This window comes from Ambystoma mexicanum, chromosome 13 (assembly GCF_040938575.1).
Source record: "Ambystoma mexicanum isolate Mex_15411 chromosome 13, UKY_AmexF1_1, whole genome shotgun sequence".
NCBI classification, from domain to species: Eukaryota; Metazoa; Chordata; class Amphibia; order Caudata; family Ambystomatidae; genus Ambystoma; species Ambystoma mexicanum.
Genome location: NC_090938.1, coordinates 702,928,328 through 702,947,601, shown reverse-complemented (window position 1 = coordinate 702,947,601; position 19,274 = coordinate 702,928,328). Strand labels below are relative to the sequence as shown.

The 19,274-nt window shown below is 49.2% G+C and overlaps 3 non-coding genes across 3 annotated transcripts; all 3 read left to right on the top strand.

Annotated features, from left to right (window-relative positions):
* Positions 1-598: 598 nt before the first annotated feature.
* Positions 599-708, top strand: TRNAL-CAA (transfer RNA leucine (anticodon CAA)). Its single transcript has 2 exons — positions 599-636; positions 663-708. It is a non-coding gene; the product is annotated as a tRNA-Leu (tRNA).
* Positions 709-13,876: 13,168 nt separating this feature from the next.
* TRNAL-CAA (transfer RNA leucine (anticodon CAA)) lies at positions 13,877-13,986 on the top strand. Its single transcript has 2 exons — positions 13,877-13,914; positions 13,941-13,986. It is a non-coding gene; the product is annotated as a tRNA-Leu (tRNA).
* A 4,316-nt stretch (positions 13,987-18,302) lies between these two features.
* TRNAL-CAA (transfer RNA leucine (anticodon CAA)) lies at positions 18,303-18,412 on the top strand. Its single transcript has 2 exons — positions 18,303-18,340; positions 18,367-18,412. It is a non-coding gene; the product is annotated as a tRNA-Leu (tRNA).
* Positions 18,413-19,274: the final 862 nt, after the last annotated feature.

Genomic DNA, 19,274 nt, shown 5'->3' with positions numbered 1-19,274 from the left:
GATAACATTTGTTTAGTGTTTTATTACTGCTGAATGCTTTCGTAGCGCCCTCTGTGGGTGTCCGTCCTAAAATATTCCAGAAAAGTGTCTGCTCTGGACTACCCCACTACTAACGAGCGATCTAGAAGGGGGCATTGCTGATATTTGTTCTAAAATGCTGCTTTGCCAAGAGCTGTTCTAGGAACCCCAACTGTTGATGTGTGCCCCAGAATATTAATGTATTGATGGCTGCCCTTGAATATTCAGTAGGTGATGAAAGATGGCGAGTTGGTGGCTGTTTTGCAAAATTCCATCCTTGATGTCCGAGACTGAATGTTCCCCAGCTGGTGTTTGTCCCAATGTATGCCACTGCTGGTGTCTGTTCTGGAATCCATGTTAAGCGTGTTCTGATGTAGTCCGTACCTGATGCCTGTTGTGGAACATGCCCTTGCTTATCTGCAATGCAGAACACGAGAGTGATGTTGCATAGTGTGTGATATTCCATTGCAGATGATTAAAGCTGAATGCTGCTTCTCAGGTTCCCGTTACACGCTGATACGCCGTTGTTTCTCCTGCATCTCCAGAGCCTGTACTCTTTACCCTGCTGCACCTTCCAGTTGTCAGGATGGCCGAGCGGTCTAAGGCGCCAGACTCAAGAGCTGATTCTCTTTCCCAGCTGGGTGTTCTGGTCTCCAATTGGAGGCGTGGGTTCAAATCCCACTTCTGACACAACCTTTTTTTTTTTTTTTTTTGCAGCCGCTTTCGGATCGGGGTGATTCGCGCCACGGTATATAGACGGTCCTTAAACTTGCCAATCCTGACAGATCGCTCTAACTTGTAGGGGTGCGCACGGAGGGTGGGGAGAGCTGGGCTGTTGTCTTCAGGAAACACGTCACAGGAGGCGGGCTGAGCCCTGGCCACTGATTGGTGGTAAATCCCACTAGTTGCGCGTGAAGGACTGGAGCTGAGATGTATTCATTGGGCCATAGAGTACTGTAGGAGAGAGATCTGCGAGAGGACGTAACTTGAGTTTATTTTGCAGGTGACCTAGGTGTGTAAAATAAAATGTGAAAAATATCAGTAAAAGAATGCCGCGCCCAACGTGGGGCTCGAACCCACGACCCTGAGATTAAGTGTCTCATGCTCTACCGACTGAGCTAGCCGGGCTGCTGGTCACACAGTCTGCTGGTCGCCCTTTTATTAGCACACCATTCCTAACTGGACAGCCTGTGAAGGGAGAGAGCAATGTGTGCTTGCATGTTTATGTGTGCTGCCTGTATGCCTGCACTCTATGTACGTGCATCTTTACGCAGCCGCTATGTCTCTGTGTTTGTCCATGTCTGCAGATATTTGTGGCGCTTCCCTTAATATGGTTATGTTATTGGTATCTTTCTGTGTAAGTTTATGTATGTCTACACATCTTTACTATGTGTGCAGCTAGCTTCCTCTTCCTACATGTGTCTCTGAAGTAAGTCTCTATGGATAAGTAGACCGTGTGTGTCTGTATCTGTGCGTGTTTGCCTGTGCACAGCCAAGCACACACTCGTTTGCGTCATTAAGACATGTACTGACCATAATCTACCCCCTATGCCATTCACAGATACTAGAAATCCAGGACCCCGAGATACAGGCTAAGAGTGGGTACAAAAAGAGCCCCATGGTCTGCCTGCGATCTCATACAGGAGCAGCTGTGTTAATAGCAGACTGGAGCAATACAGAGAGCTTTGTCCTGGCGGTGAGCCCTTATTGTAGCAGGCTTTTACTTGCAGATAAGCCCAGGGACGCCGTCAGGCTCTTTCAATCTTTGCAAATTAAAGTGGCCTCAAGTCTTGGGCAAGGGTATGGGGGGCAGCGACTTCCCCCATGTTTGCAGGATTTACAGACGTGTTATCACCTCATTGCCTCCAAACACTTGTTCCTCCACATCAGCCTCTTGCTGACAAAGAAGGGTTTATTGCTCTTCAGTGGGCAATTCATGTTTAGTATCCCTGCTGGATGGCCGTCTCCTGATAATCAGCGGCTAGTAACCTTCCCTTTTCACCATTGTAATGTATGCACCCCAGGAGTGCCCCAGACTGTTTTCGCTCTCAGCAGGGGGCCACCAACCATCATGTTGAAATGGCCAACCAAACATCTTCAGCAGGGCCTGGGTAGGCCAACACAGGGAACTATGTCCTGTCAGTGAGCTCTTACAGCAGCAAGCTGCTAATGCCAGGTTGGTGCAATATACAGAACTATAGCCTGGCTGTGAGATAACACAGATCAGGCTCTTGGTGGCAAACAGGCCCAGTATAGAGAGCTCTGGCTCGGCTGTGAGCTAATACAAGGCAGGCAGTTAACGGAAGACTGAGTTAACGCCGATAGCCACAGTGTCTTGAATCGGTCCTGGAAGGTCTGGGATCGCTGTAGGACGCTAAAACGGTCCTGGCACGTAACTGTTGGAACATGTCTTAGCGGTCTAGTAGCTCACCAACAGGGCCACCGCCATGTATATCCCGAAGTCAGGGGATTGCATCAGTGCGTTGCAACGCTGCTCAACTGTAAGGTGAGACGCTAGTTTCCCGCTTTCATTCGGCTTTCAGGCCGCTCTGGGTTCTGTTGCTCTAACGGCTCCCTCTTGCTCTTTCTTTCCACCTTTGTGCTGCGCGCTCCGCGCTCATCTCCTGTCTACCTTCCCTTTGCCCGGCCGCTCGGCCACTGCATGCTCTCTTGTCTGTGGCAGTCTCCTGTTGTTCACCCAGTCTCTGGGGACTCTTCCATTTCCCGCTTACCTTGTAATAACATCGAGGTTCCAGTCCGTTTTCATTCCTTTCCTAGGACGTTACCCCGCTCTTCAGTAAGCATCCTTGCTGTGCATTCTGGACCCTATAGTCCATTCCTCTTACCTGTGACTGGCCATTCAGGTTGAAGTCTTTCTCCGGTGGTCTATCTGCTCGAATACTCTACTCATCCATCACCCGACAGGTGGAACAACTGCTTTAGCGGCCATCCTGTTACCAAACCAAACCTACCTGCACTAGCTAAGGATACCAGGGTATTTCTGCCTGTCGGCTTTTCCCTGGAGTGGGGTTGGCTCCCCGGAGACCCCACTGCCAGGCTTTTTGCATATTAGTCAAAGTGGCCGCTGGGGGAGCCCGCCCTTACCTCTTCCAAAAGAAGGGAAAGAAGAAGACAGCACCTCAGAGGGGACAGAAGTAGATTGCGTCCTCTGACGACTCCTCATAAACACCAGGTGAGGAGTCGGAGGGAGAGGCTTGTATAGTCACCAAAAGTAACCCCATAGATTCTGAGACACGGCCTGGCTGGGCACTCTTACAGGAGCAGGCTGTTATTGGCAGCTCGGCCCAATACAGAGAGCTTTAGCCTGGCTCTCAGATAATACAGACCAGGCTGTTGTGGGCAGACAGACCCAGTACAGAGAGCTCTGGCTCGGCTTTGAGATAATACAAGGCAGGCAGTTAACGGCAGATTTGCCTGACACTGGGAGCCATGGCATGCCTGCGAACTCCTACAGGAAGAGGCAGTTAATGGCAGATTGGTCCAGTAGAGAGGGCGCTTTCCCATCTGTGATCCGGACTGAGCATGGTGTTAATGGCAGATTGGTCCTTACTGACAGCCACGTCATAGCCTTGAGATTCTTCGGGAGCACGACTCTGCGTTTTGCACCTTTCCACAGTCCACGGACAGGACCCTGCTTAGCCTTGGAATACCTGCAGAGACTACATGCACCCTATCTCTTCCTTCCCAAAGGCATCCGCACTCTAGTGCATGGCACTGGGCTGGGCTGCATTAGGGCTCTCAGACCCCACCTCTGCGACAGTCCTCTAGTTTAACCATCTTTTGCAGGTCCTTTACAGTCCACCGCAGTATGTCACCGAAGTTCAGATCTACCAAAGTTGTAAACGTTTTTATTGCTGATGTCACTGGCGAATATCTAGTGCTGATCTTTGTTGTAAAAAGTTTCTATGCTAAAGTCTGAACTACAATCGTCTAACTCGAATGGCTGTTGTGACATCACCCAGATATGATGGCTGTCCACAGACTTGCTTAAGACTTTGGTGGTTTTTAGGTCTTCTCCAACTCCCTAAAATGAGAAAATTGGCCCATTTGCTGACAACTTTTTTGTGCAAATGTGGGGTCCCCCTCCCCTTATCCACTCCCCATACTCTGCCATTCCCTTTACTTTTCCAAATTTAAATCAACCCTTTTATTAATGTCCCCCTCTATATACTGTATTTAACCTTTTAACTTGTCTTCCCCTGTCACCCTGCCTATCCACAGTATGCCTTCTGTTTTGTCAACAACAAAACTGCTGTCTAAAGAGTAGTCTGTTTTTACCCCTTCAAGATCACGGTATGCGATTCACAATACCTGTTCTAGAATATTCTGTTCCTAATGGCCATTGAGGTTTCTCTCATTGGCCATACCTGCCTGTAATAACTGGGTGCTGATAACATTTGTTTAGTGTTTAATTACTGCTGAATGCTTTCGTAGCGCCCTCTGTGGGTGTCCGTCCTAAAATATTCCAGAAAAGTGTCTGCTCTGGACTACCCCACTACTAACGAGCGATCTAGAAGGGGGCATTGCTGATATTTGTTCTAAAATGCTGCTTTGCCAAGAGCTGTTCTAGGAACCCCAACTGTTGATGTGTGCCCCAGAATATTAATGTATTGATGGCTGCCCTTGAATATTCAGTAGGTGATGAAAGATGGCGAGTTGGTGGCTGTTTTGCAAAATTCCATCCTTGATGTCCGAGACTGAATGTTTCCCGGCTGGTGTTTGTCCCAATGTATGCCACTGCTGGTGTCTGTTCTGGAATCCATGTTAAGCGTGTTCTGATGTAGTCTGTACCTGATGCCTGTTGTGGAACATGCCCTTGCTTATCTGCAATGCAGAACACGAGAGTGATGTTGCATAGTGTGTGATATTCCATTGCAGATGATTAAAGCTGAATGCTGCTTCTCGGGTTCCCGTTACACGCTGATACGTCGTTGTTTCTCCTGCATCTCCAGAGCCTGTACTCTTTACCCTGCTGCACCTTCCAGTTGTCAGGATGGCCGAGCGGTCTAAGACGCCAGACTCAAGAGCTGATTCTCTTTCCCAGCTGGGTGTTCTGGTCTCCAATTGGAGGCGTGGGTTCAAATCCCACTTCTGACGCAACCTTTTTTTTTTTTTTTCCAGCCGCTTTCGGATCGGGGTGATTCGCGCCACGGTATATAGACGGTCCTTAAACTTGCCAATCCTGACAGTTCGCTCTAACTTGTAGGGGTGCGCACGGAGGGTGGGGAGAGCTGGGCTGTTGTCTTCAGGAAACACGTCACAGGAGGCGGGCTGAGCCCTGGCCACTGATTGGTGGTAAATCCCACTAGTTGCGCGTGAAGGACTGGAGCTGAGATGTATTCATTGGGCCATAGAGTACTGTAGGAGAGAGATCTGCGAGAGGACGTAACTTGAGTTTATTTTGCAGGTGACCTAGGTGTGTAAAATAAAATGTGAAAAATATCAGTAAAAGAATGCCGCGCCCAACGTGGGGCTCGAACCCACGACCCTGAGATTAAGAGTCTCATGCTCTACCGACTGAGCTAGCCGGGCTGCTGGTCACACAGTCTGCTGGTCGCCCTTTTATTAGCACACCATTCCTAACTGGACAGCCTGTGAAGGGAGAGAGCAATGTGTGCTTGCATGTTTATGTGTGCTGCCTGTATGCCTGCACTCTATGTACGTGCATCTTTACGCAGCCGCTATGTCTCTGTGTTTGTCCATGTCTGCAGATATTTGTGGCGCTTCCCTTAATATGGTTATGTTATTGGTATCTTTCTGTGTAAGTTTATGTATGTCTACACATCTTTACTATGTGTGCAGCTAGCTTCCTCTTCCTACATGTGTCTCTGAAGTAAGTCTCTATGGATAAGTAGACCGTGTGTGTCTGTATCTGTGCGTGTTTGCCTGTGCACAGCCAAGCACACACTCGTTTGCGTCATTAAGACATGTACTGACCATAATCTACCCCCTATGCCATTCACAGATACTAGAAATCCAGGACCCCGAGATACAGGCTAAGAGTGGGTACAAAAAGAGCCCCATGGTCTGCCTTCGATCTCATACAGGAGCAGCTGTGTTAATAGCAGACTGGAGCAATACAGAGAGCTTTGTCCTGGCGGTGAGCCCTTATTGTAGCAGGCTTTTACTTGCAGATAAGCCCAGGGACGCCGTCAGGCTCTTTCAATCTTTGCAAATTAAAGTGGCCTCAAGTCTTGGGCAAGGGTATGGGGGGCAGCGACTTCCCCCATGTTTGCAGGATTTACAGACGTGTTATCACCTCATTGCCTCCAAACACTTGTTCCTCCACATCAGCCTCTTGCTGACAAAGAAGGGTTTATTGCTCTTCAGTGGGCAATTCATGTTTAGTATCCCTGCTGGATGGCCGTCTCCTGATAATCAGCGGCTAGTAACCTTCCCTTTTCACCATTGTAATGTATGCACCCCAGGAGTGCCCCAGACTGTTTTCGCTCTCAGCAGGGGGCCACCAACCATCATGTTGAAATGGCCAACCAAACATCTTCAGCAGGGCCTGGGTAGGCCAACACAGGGAACTATGTCCTGTCAGTGAGCTCTTACAGCAGCAAGCTGCTAATGCCAGGTTGGTGCAATATACAGAACTATAGCCTGGCTGTGAGATAACACAGATCAGGCTCTTGGTGGCAAACAGGCCCAGTATAGAGAGCTCTGGCTCGGCTGTGAGCTAATACAAGGCAGGCAGTTAACGGAAGACTGAGTTAACGCCGATAGCCACAGTGTCTTGAATCGGTCCTGGAAGGTCTGGGATCGCTGTAGGACGCTAAAACGGTCCTGGCACGTAACTGTTGGAACATGTCTTAGCGGTCTAGTAGCTCACCAACAGGGCCACCGCCATGTATATCCCGAAGTCAGGGGATTGCATCAGTGCGTTGCAACGCTGCTCAACTGTAAGGTGAGACGCTAGTTTCCCGCTTTCATTCGGCTTTCAGGCCGCTCTGGGTTCTGTTGCTCTAACGGCTCCCTCTTGCTCTTTCTTTCCACCTTTGTGCTGCGCGCTCCGCGCTCATCTCCTGTCTACCTTCCCTTTGCCCGGCCGCTCGGCCACTGCATGCTCTCTTGTCTGTGGCAGTCTCCTGTTGTTCACCCAGTCTCTGGGGACTCTTCCATTTCCCGCTTACCTTGTAATAACATCGAGGTTCCAGTCCGTTTTCATTCCTTTCCTAGGACGTTACCCCGCTCTTCAGTAAGCATCCTTGCTGTGCATTCTGGACCCTATAGTCCATTCCTCTTACCTGTGACTGGCCATTCAGGTTGAAGTCTTTCTCCGGTGGTCTATCTGCTCGAATACTCTACTCATCCATCACCCGACAGGTGGAACAACTGCTTTAGCGGCCATCCTGTTACCAAACCAAACCTACCTGCACTAGCTAAGGATACCAGGGTATTTCTGCCTGTCGGCTTTTCCCTGGAGTGGGGTTGGCTCCCCGGAGACCCCACTGCCAGGCTTTTTGCATATTAGTCAAAGTGGCCGCTGGGGGAGCCCGCCCTTACCTCTTCCAAAAGAAGGGAAAGAAGAAGACAGCACCTCAGAGGGGACAGAAGTAGATTGCGTCCTCTGACGACTCCTCATAAACACCAGGTGAGGAGTCGGAGGGAGAGGCTTGTATAGTCACCAAAAGTAACCCCATAGATTCTGAGACACGGCCTGGCTGGGCACTCTTACAGGAGCAGGCTGTTATTGGCAGCTCGGCCCAATACAGAGAGCTTTAGCCTGGCTCTCAGATAATACAGACCAGGCTGTTGTGGGCAGACAGACCCAGTACAGAGAGCTCTGGCTCGGCTTTGAGATAATACAAGGCAGGCAGTTAACGGCAGATTTGCCTGACACTGGGAGCCATGGCATGCCTGCGAACTCCTACAGGAAGAGGCAGTTAATGGCAGATTGGTCCAGTAGAGAGGGCGCTTTCCCATCTGTGATCCGGACTGAGCATGGTGTTAATGGCAGATTGGTCCTTACTGACAGCCACGTCATAGCCTTGAGATTCTTCGGGAGCACGACTCTGCGTTTTGCACCTTTCCACAGTCCACGGACAGGACCCTGCTTAGCCTTGGAATACCTGCAGAGACTACATGCACCCTATCTCTTCCTTCCCAAAGGCATCCGCACTCTAGTGCATGGCACTGGGCTGGGCTGCATTAGGGCTCTCAGACCCCACCTCTGCGACAGTCCTCTAGTTTAACCATCTTTTGCAGGTCCTTTACAGTCCACCGCAGTATGTCACCGAAGTTCAGATCTACCAAAGTTGTAAACGTTTTTATTGCTGATGTCACTGGCGAATATCTAGTGCTGATCTTTGTTGTAAAAAGTTTCTATGCTAAAGTCTGAACTACAATCGTCTAACTCGAATGGCTGTTGTGACATCACCCAGATATGATGGCTGTCCACAGACTTGCTTAAGACTTTGGTGGTTTTTAGGTCTTCTCCAACTCCCTAAAATGAGAAAATTGGCCCATTTGCTGACAACTTTTTTGTGCAAATGTGGGGTCCCCCTCCCCTTATCCACTCCCCATACTCTGCCATTCCCTTTACTTTTCCAAATTTAAATCAACCCTTTTATTAATGTCCCCCTCTATATACTGTATTTAACCTTTTAACTTGTCTTCCCCTGTCACCCTGCCTATCCACAGTATGCCTTCTGTTTTGTCAACAACAAAACTGCTGTCTAAAGAGTAGTCTGTTTTTACCCCTTCAAGATCACGGTATGCGATTCACAATACCTGTTCTAGAATATTCTGTTCCTAATGGCCATTGAGGTTTCTCTCATTGGCCATACCTGCCTGTAATAACTGGGTGCTGATAACATTTGTTTAGTGTTTAATTACTGCTGAATGCTTTCGTAGCGCCCTCTGTGGGTGTCCGTCCTAAAATATTCCAGAAAAGTGTCTGCTCTGGACTACCCCACTACTAACGAGCGATCTAGAAGGGGGCATTGCTGATATTTGTTCTAAAATGCTGCTTTGCCAAGAGCTGTTCTAGGAACCCCAACTGTTGATGTGTGCCCCAGAATATTAATGTATTGATGGCTGCCCTTGAATATTCAGTAGGTGATGAAAGATGGCGAGTTGGTGGCTGTTTTGCAAAATTCCATCCTTGATGTCCGAGACTGAATGTTTCCCGGCTGGTGTTTGTCCCAATGTATGCCACTGCTGGTGTCTGTTCTGGAATCCATGTTAAGCGTGTTCTGATGTAGTCTGTACCTGATGCCTGTTGTGGAACATGCCCTTGCTTATCTGCAATGCAGAACACGAGAGTGATGTTGCATAGTGTGTGATATTCCATTGCAGATGATTAAAGCTGAATGCTGCTTCTCGGGTTCCCGTTACACGCTGATACGTCGTTGTTTCTCCTGCATCTCCAGAGCCTGTACTCTTTACCCTGCTGCACCTTCCAGTTGTCAGGATGGCCGAGCGGTCTAAGACGCCAGACTCAAGAGCTGATTCTCTTTCCCAGCTGGGTGTTCTGGTCTCCAATTGGAGGCGTGGGTTCAAATCCCACTTCTGACGCAACCTTTTTTTTTTTTTTTCCAGCCGCTTTCGGATCGGGGTGATTCGCGCCACGGTATATAGACGGTCCTTAAACTTGCCAATCCTGACAGTTCGCTCTAACTTGTAGGGGTGCGCACGGAGGGTGGGGAGAGCTGGGCTGTTGTCTTCAGGAAACACGTCACAGGAGGCGGGCTGAGCCCTGGCCACTGATTGGTGGTAAATCCCACTAGTTGCGCGTGAAGGACTGGAGCTGAGATGTATTCATTGGGCCATAGAGTACTGTAGGAGAGAGATCTGCGAGAGGACGTAACTTGAGTTTATTTTGCAGGTGACCTAGGTGTGTAAAATAACATGTGAAAAATATCAGTAAAAGAATGCCGCGCCCAACGTGGGGCTCGAACCCACGACCCTGAGATTAAGAGTCTCATGCTCTACCGACTGAGCTAGCCGGGCTGCTGGTCACACAGTCTGCTGGTCGCCCTTTTCTTAGCACACCATTCCTAACTGGACAGCCTGTGAAGGGAGAGAGCAATGTGTGCTTGCATGTTTATGTGTGCTGCCTGTATGCCTGCACTCTATGTACGTGCATCTTTACGCAGCCGCTATGTCTCTGTGTTTGTCCATGTCTGCAGATATTTGTGGCGCTTCCCTTAATATGGTTATGTTATTGGTATCTTTCTGTGTAAGTTTATGTATGTCTACACATCTTTACTATGTGTGCAGCTAGCTTCCTCTTCCTACATGTGTCTCTGAAGTAAGTCTCTATGGATAAGTAGACCGTGTGTGTCTGTATCTGTGCGTGTGTGCCTGTGCACAGCCAAGCACACACTCGTTTGCGTCATTAAGACATGTACTGACCATAATCTACCCCCTATGCCATTCACAGATACTAGAAATCCAGGACCCCGAGATACAGGCTAAGAGTGGGTACAAAAAGAGCCCCATGGTCTGCCTGCGATCTCATACAGGAGCAGCTGTGTTAATAGCAGACTGGAGCAATACAGAGAGCTTTGTCCTGGCGGTGAGCCCTTATTGTAGCAGGCTTTTACTTGCAGATAAGCCCAGGGACGCCGTCAGGCCCTTTCAATCTTTGCAAATTAAAGTGGCCTCAAGTCTTGGGCAAGGGTATGGGGGGCAGCGACTTCCCCCATGTTTGCAGGATTTACAGACGTGTTATCACCTCATTGCCTCCAAACACTTGTTCCTCCACATCAGCCTCTTGCTGACAAAGAAGGGTTTATTGCTCTTCAGTGGGCAATTCATGTTTAGTATCCCTGCTGGATGGCCGTCTCCTGATAATCAGCGGCTAGTAACCTTCCCTTTTCACCATTGTAATGTATGCACCCCAGGAGTGCCCCAGACTGTTTTCGCTCTCAGCAGGGGGCCACCAACCATCATGTTGAAATGGGCAACCAAACATCTTCAGCAGGGCCTGGGTAGGCCAACACAGGGAACTATGTCCTGTCAGTGAGCTCTTACAGCAGCAAGCTGCTAATGCCAGGTTGGTGCAATATACAGAACTATAGCCTGGCTGTGAGATAACACAGATCAGGCTCTTGGTGGCAAACAGGCCCAGTATAGAGAGCTCTGGCTCGGCTGTGAGCTAATACAAGGCAGGCAGTTAACGGAAGACTGAGTTAACGCCGATAGCCACAGTGTCTTGAATCGGTCCTGGAAGGTCTGGGATCGCTGTAGGACGCTAAAACGGTCCTGGCACGTAACTGTTGGAACATGTCTTAGCGGTCTTGTAGCTCACCAACAGGGCCACCGCCATGTATATCCCGAAGTCAGGGGATTGCATCAATGCGTTGCAACCCTGCTCAACTGTAAGGTGAGACGCTAGTTTCCCGCTTTCATTCGGCTTTCTGGCCGCTCTGGGTTCCGTTGCTCTAACGGCTCCCTCTTGCTCTTTCTTTCCACCTTTGTGCTGCGCGCTCCGCGCTCTTCTCCTGTCTACCTTCCCTTTGCCCGGCCGCTCGGCCACTGCATGCTCTCTTGTCTGTGGCAGTCTCCTGTTGTTCACCCAGTCTCTGGGGACTCTTCCATTTCCTGCTTACCTTGTAATAACATCGAGGTTCCAGTCCGTTTTCATTCCTTTCCTAGGACGTTACCCCGCTCTTCAGTAAGCATCCTTGCTGTGCATTCTGGACCCTATAGTCCATTCCTCTTACCTGTGACTGGCCATTCAGGTTGAAGTCTTTCTCCGGTGGTCTATCTGCTCGAATACTCTACTCATCCATCACCCGACCGTTGGAACAACTGCTTTAGCGGCCATCCTGTTACCAAACCAAACCTACCTGCACTAGCTAAGGATACCTGGGTATTTCTGCCTGTCGGCTTTTCCCTGGAGTGGGGTTGGCTCCCCGGAGACCCCACTGCCAGGCTTTTTGCATATTAGTCAAAGTGGCCGCTGGGGGAGCCCGCCCTTACCTCTTCCAAAAGAAGGGAAAGAAGAAGACAGCACCTCAGAGGGGACAGAAGTAGATTGCGTCCTCTGACGACTCCTCATAAACACCAGGTGAGGAGTCGGAGGGAGAGGCTTGTATAGTCACCAAAAGTAACCCCATAGATTCTGAGACACGGCCTGGCTGGGCACTCTTACAGGAGCAGGCTGTTATTGGCAGCTCGGCCCAATACAGAGAGCTTTAGCCTGGCTCTCAGATAATACAGACCAGGCTGTTGTGGGCAGACAGACCCAGTACAGAGAGCTCTGGCTCGGCTTTGAGATAATACAAGGCAGGCAGTTAACGGCAGATTTGCCTGACACTGGGAGCCATGGCATGCCTGCGAACTCCTACAGGAAGAGGCAGTTAATGGCAGATTGGTCCAGTAGAGAGGGCGCTTTCCCATCTGTGATCCGGATTGAGCATGCTGTTAATGGCAGATTGGTCCATACTGACAGCCACGTCATAGCCTTGAGATTCTTCAGGAGCACGACTCTGCGTTTTGCACCTTTCCACAGTCCACGGACAGGACCCTGCTTAGCCTTGGAATAGCTGCAGAGACTACATGCACCCTATCTCTTCTTGCCCAAAGGCATCCGCACTCTAGTGCATGGCACTGGGCTGGGCTGCATTAGGGCTCTCAGACCCCACCTCTGCGACAGTCCTCTAGTTTAACCATCTTTTGCAGGTCCTTTACAGTCCACCGCAGTATATCACCGAAGTTCAGATCTACCAAAGTTGTAAACGTTTTTATTGCTGATGTCACTGGCGAATATCTAGTGCTGATCTTTGTTCTAAAAAGTTCCTATGCTAAAGTCTTAACTACAATCGTCTAACTCGAATGGCCGTTGTGACATCACCCAGATATGATGGCTGTCCACAGCCTTGCTTAAGACTTTGGTGGTTTTTAGGTCTTCTCCAACTCCCTAAAATGAGAAAATTGGCCCATTTGATGACAACTTTTTTGTGCAAATGTGGGGTCCCCCTCCCCTTATCCACTCCCCATACTCTGCCATTCCCTTTACCTTTCCAAATTTAAATCAACCCTTTTATTAATGTCCCCCTCTATATACTGTATTTAACCTTTTAACTTGTCTTCCCCTGTCACCCTGCCTATCCACAGTATGCCTTCTGTTTTGTCAACAACAAAACTGCTGTCTAAAGGGTAGTCTGTTTTTACCCCTTCAAGATCACGGTATGCGATTCACAATACCTGTTCTAGAATATTCTGTTCCTAATAGCCATTGAGGTTTCTCTCATTGGCCATACCTGCCTGTAATAACTGGGTGCTGATAACATTTGTTTAGTGTTTAATTACTGCTGAATGCTTTCGTAGCGCCCTCTGTGGGTGTCCGTCCTAAAATATTCCAGAAAAGTGTCTGCTCTGGACTACCCCACTACTAACGAGCGATCTAGAAGGGGGCATTGCTGATATTTGTTCTAAAATGCTGCTTTGCCAAGAGCTGTTCTAGGAACCCCAACTGTTGATGTGTGCCCCAGAATATTAATGTATTGATGGCTGCCCTTGAATATTCAGTAGGTGATGAAAGATGGCGAGTTGGTGGCTGTTTTGCAAAATTCCATCCTTGATGTCCGAGACTGAATGTTCCCCAGCTGGTGTTTGTCCCAATGTATGCCACTGCTGGTGTCTGTTCTGGAATCCATGTTAAGCGTGTTCTGATGTAGTCCGTACCTGATGCCTGTTGTGGAACATGCCCTTGCTTATCTGCAATGCAGAACACGAGAGTGATGTTGCATAGTGTGTGATATTCCATTGCAGATGATTAAAGCTGAATGCTGCTTCTCAGGTTCCCGTTACACGCTGATACGCCGTTGTTTCTCCTGCATCTCCAGAGCCTGTACTCTTTACCCTGCTGCACCTTCCAGTTGTCAGGATGGCCGAGCGGTCTAAGGCGCCAGACTCAAGAGCTGATTCTCTTTCCCAGCTGGGTGTTCTGGTCTCCAATTGGAGGCGTGGGTTCAAATCCCACTTCTGACACAACCTTTTTTTTTTTTTTTTGCAGCCGCTTTCGGATCGGGGTGATTCGCGCCACGGTATATAGACGGTCCTTAAACTTGCCAATCCTGACAGATCGCTCTAACTTGTAGGGGTGCGCACGGAGGGTGGGGAGAGCTGGGCTGTTGTCTTCAGGAAACACGTCACAGGAGGCGGGCTGAGCCCTGGCCACTGATTGGTGGTAAATCCCACTAGTTGCGCGTGAAGGACTGGAGCTGAGATGTATTCATTGGGCCATAGAGTACTGTAGGAGAGAGATCTGCGAGAGGACGTAACTTGAGTTTATTTTGCAGGTGACCTAGGTGTGTAAAATAACATGTGAAAAATATCAGTAAAAGAATGCCGCGCCCAACGTGGGGCTCGAACCCACGACCCTGAGATTAAGAGTCTCATGCTCTACCGACTGAGCTAGCCGGGCTGCTGATCACACAGTCTGCTGGTCGCCCTTTTCTTAGCACACCATTCCTAACTGGACAGCCTGTGAAGGGAGAGAGCAATGTGTGCTTGCATGTTTATGTGTGCTGCCTGTATGCCTGCACTCTATGTACGTGCATCTTTACGCAGCCGCTATGTCTCTGTGTTTGTCCATGTCTGCAGATATTTGTGGCGCTTCCCTTAATATGGTTATGTTATTGGTATCTTTCTGTGTAAGTTTATGTATGTCTACACATCTTTACTATGTGTGCAGCTAGCTTCCTCTTCCTACATGTGTCTCTGAAGTAAGTCTCTATGGATAAGTAGACCGTGTGTGTCTGTATCTGTGCGTGTGTGCCTGTGCACAGCCAAGCACACACTCGTTTGCGTCATTAAGACATGTACTGACCATAATCTACCCCCTATGCCATTCACAGATACTAGAAATCCAGGACCCCGAGATACAGGCTAAGAGTGGGTACAAAAAGAGCCCCATGGTCTGCCTGCGATCTCATACAGGAGCAGCTGTGTTAATAGCAGACTGGAGCAATACAGAGAGCTTTGTCCTGGCGGTGAGCCCTTATTGTAGCAGGCTTTTACTTGCAGATAAGCCCAGGGACGCCGTCAGGCCCTTTCAATCTTTGCAAATTAAAGTGGCCTCAAGTCTTGGGCAAGGGTATGGGGGGCAGCGACTTCCCCCATGTTTGCAGGATTTACAGACGTGTTATCACCTCATTGCCTCCAAACACTTGTTCCTCCACATCAGCCTCTTGCTGACAAAGAAGGGTTTATTGCTCTTCAGTGGGCAATTCATGTTTAGTATCCCTGCTGGATGGCCGTCTCCTGATAATCAGCGGCTAGTAACCTTCCCTTTTCACCATTGTAATGTATGCACCCCAGGAGTGCCCCAGACTGTTTTCGCTCTCAGCAGGGGGCCACCAACCATCATGTTGAAATGGGCAACCAAACATCTTCAGCAGGGCCTGGGTAGGCCAACACAGGGAACTATGTCCTGTCAGTGAGCTCTTACAGCAGCAAGCTGCTAATGCCAGGTTGGTGCAATATACAGAACTATAGCCTGGCTGTGAGATAACACAGATCAGGCTCTTGGTGGCAAACAGGCCCAGTATAGAGAGCTCTGGCTCGGCTGTGAGCTAATACAAGGCAGGCAGTTAACGGAAGACTGAGTTAACGCCGATAGCCACAGTGTCTTGAATCGGTCCTGGAAGGTCTGGGATCGCTGTAGGACGCTAAAACGGTCCTGGCACGTAACTGTTGGAACATGTCTTAGCGGTCTAGTAGCTCACCAACAGGGCCACCGCCATGTATATCCCGAAGTCAGGGGATTGCATCAGTGCGTTGCAACCCTGCTCAACTGTAAGGTGAGACGCTAGTTTCCCGCTTTCATTCGGCTTTCTGGCCGCTCTGGGTTCCGTTGCTCTAACGGCTCCCTCTTGCTCTTTCTTTCCACCTTTGTGCTGCGCGCTCCGCGCTCTTCTCCTGTCTACCTTCCCTTTGCCCGGCCGCTCGGCCACTGCATGCTCTCTTGTCTGTGGCAGTCTCCTGTTGTTCACCCAGTCTCTGGGGACTCTTCCATTTCCTGCTTACCTTGTAATAACATCGAGGTTCCAGTCCGTTTTCATTCCTTTCCTAGGACGTTACCCCGCTCTTCAGTAAGCATCCTTGCTGTGCATTCTGGACCCTATAGTCCATTCCTCTTACCTGTGACTGGCCATTCAGGTTGAAGTCTTTCTCCGGTGGTCTATCTGCTCGAATACTCTACTCATCCATCACCCGACCGTTGGAACAACTGCTTTAGCGGCCATCCTGTTACCAAACCAAACCTACCTGCACTAGCTAAGGATACCTGGGTATTTCTGCCTGTCGGCTTTTCCCTGGAGTGGGGTTGGCTCCCCGGAGACCCCACTGCCAGGCTTTTTGCATATTAGTCAAAGTGGCCGCTGGGGGAGCCCGCCCTTACCTCTTCCAAAAGAAGGGAAAGAAGAAGACAGCACCTCAGAGGGGACAGAAGTAGATTGCGTCCTCTGACGACTCCTCATAAACACCAGGTGAGGAGTCGGAGGGAGAGGCTTGTATAGTCACCAAAAGTAACCCCATAGATTCTGAGACACGGCCTGGCTGGGCACTCTTACAGGAGCAGGCTGTTATTGGCAGCTCGGCCCAATACAGAGAGCTTTAGCCTGGCTCTCAGATAATACAGACCAGGCTGTTGTGGGCAGACAGACCCAGTACAGAGAGCTCTGGCTCGGCTTTGAGATAATACAAGGCAGGCAGTTAACGGCAGATTTGCCTGACACTGGGAGCCATGGCATGCCTGCGAACTCCTACAGGAAGAGGCAGTTAATGGCAGATTGGTCCAGTAGAGAGGGCGCTTTCCCATCTGTGATCCGGATTGAGCATGCTGTTAATGGCAGATTGGTCCATACTGACAGCCACGTCATAGCCTTGAGATTCTTCAGGAGCACGACTCTGCGTTTTGCACCTTTCCACAGTCCACGGACAGGACCCTGCTTAGCCTTGGAATAGCTGCAGAGACTACATGCACCCTATCTCTTCTTGCCCAAAGGCATCCGCACTCTAGTGCATGGCACTGGGCTGGGCTGCATTAGGGCTCTCAGACCCCACCTCTGCGACAGTCCTCTAGTTTAACCATCTTTTGCAGGTCCTTTACAGTCCACCGCAGTATATCACCGAAGTTCAGATCTACCAAAGTTGTAAACGTTTTTATTGCTGATGTCACTGGCGAATATCTAGTGCTGATCTTTGTTCTAAAAAGTTCCTATGCTAAAGTCTTAACTACAATCGTCTAACTCGAATGGCCGTTGTGACATCACCCAGATATGATGGCTGTCCACAGCCTTGCTTAAGACTTTGGTGGTTTTTAGGTCTTCTCCAACTCCCTAAAATGAGAAAATTGGCCCATTTGATGACAACTTTTTTGTGCAAATGTGGGGTCCCCCTCCCCTTATCCACTCCCCATACTCTGCCATTCCCTTTACCTTTCCAAATTTAAATCAACCCTTTTATTAATGTCCCCCTCTATATACTGTATTTAACCTTTTAACTTGTCTTCCCCTGTCACCCTGCCTATCCACAGTATGCCTTCTGTTTTGTCAACAACAAAACTGCTGTCTAAAGGGTAGTCTGTTTTTACCCCTTCAAGATCACGGTATGCGATTCACAATACCTGTTCTAGAATATTCTGTTCCTAATAGCCATTGAGGTTTCTCTCATTGGCCATACCTGCCTGTAATAACTGGGTGCTGATAACATTTGTTTAGTGTTTAATTACTGCTGAATGCTTTCGTAGCGCCCTCTGTGGGTGTCCGTCCTAAAATATTCCAGAAAAGTGTCTGCTCTGGACTACCCCACTACTAACGAGCGATCTAGAAGGGGGCATTGCTGATATTTGTTCTAAAATGCTGCTTTGCCAAGAGCTGTTCTAGGAACCCCAACTGTTGATGTGTGCCCCAGAATATTAATGTATTGATGGCTGCCCTTGAATATTCAGTAGGTGATGAAAGATGGCGAGTTGGTGGCTGTTTTGCAAAATTCCATCCTTGATGTCCGAGACTGAATGTTCCCCAGCTGGTGTTTGTCCCAATGTATGCCACTGCTGGTGTCTGTTCTGGAATCCATGTTAAGCGTGTTCTGATGTAGTCCGTACCTGATGCCTGTTGTGGAACATGCCCTTGCTTATCTGCAATGCAGAACACGAGAGTGATGTTGCATAGTGTGTGATATTCCATTGCAGATGATTAAAGCTGAATGCTGCTTCTCAGGTTCCCGTTACACGCTGATACGCCGTTGTTTCTCCTGAATCTCCAGAGCCTGTACTCTTTACCCTGCTGCACCTTCCAGTTGTCAGGATGGCCGAGCGGTCTAAGGCGCCAGACTCAAGAGCTGATTCTCTTTCCCAGCTGGGTGTTCTGGTCTCCAATTGGAGGCGTGGGTTCAAATCCCACTTCTGACACAACCTTTTTTTTTTTTTTTTGCAGCCGCTTTCGGATCGGGGTGATTCGCGCCACGGTATATAGACGGTCCTTAAACTTGCCAATCCTGACAGATCGCTCTAACTTGTAGGGGTGCGCACGGAGGGTGGGGAGAGCTGGGCTGTTGTCTTCAGGAAACACGTCACAGGAGGCGGGCTGAGCCCTGGCCACTGATTGGTGGTAAATCCCACTAGTTGCGCGTGAAGGACTGGAGCTGAGATGTATTCATTGGGCCATAGAGTACTGTAGGAGAGAGATCTGCGAGAGGACGTAACTTGAGTTTATTTTGCAGGTGACCTAGGTGTGTAAAATAACATGTGAAAAATATCAGTAAAAGAATGCCGCGCCCAACGTGGGGCTCGAACCCACGACCCTGAGATTAAGAGTCTCATGCTCTACCGACTGAGCTAGCCGGGCTGCTGATCACACAGTCTGCTGGTCGCCCTTTTCTTAGCACACCATTCCTAACTGGACAGCCTGTGAAGGGAGAGAGCAATGTGTGCTTGCATGTTTATGTGTGCTGCCTGTATGCCTGCACTCTATGTACGTGCATCTTTACGCAGCCGCTATGTCTCTGTGTTTGTCCATGTCTGCAGATATTTGTGGCGCTTCCCTTAATATGGTTATGTTATTGGTATCTTTCTGTGTAAGTTTATGTATGTCTACACATCTTTACTATGTGTGCAGCTAGCTTCCTCTTCCTACATGTGTCTCTGAAGTAAGTCTCTATGGATAAGTAGACCGTGTGTGTCTGTATCTGTGCGTGTGTGCCTGTGCACAGCCAAGCACACACTCGTTTGCGTCATTAAGACATGTACTGACCATAATCTACCCCCTATGCCA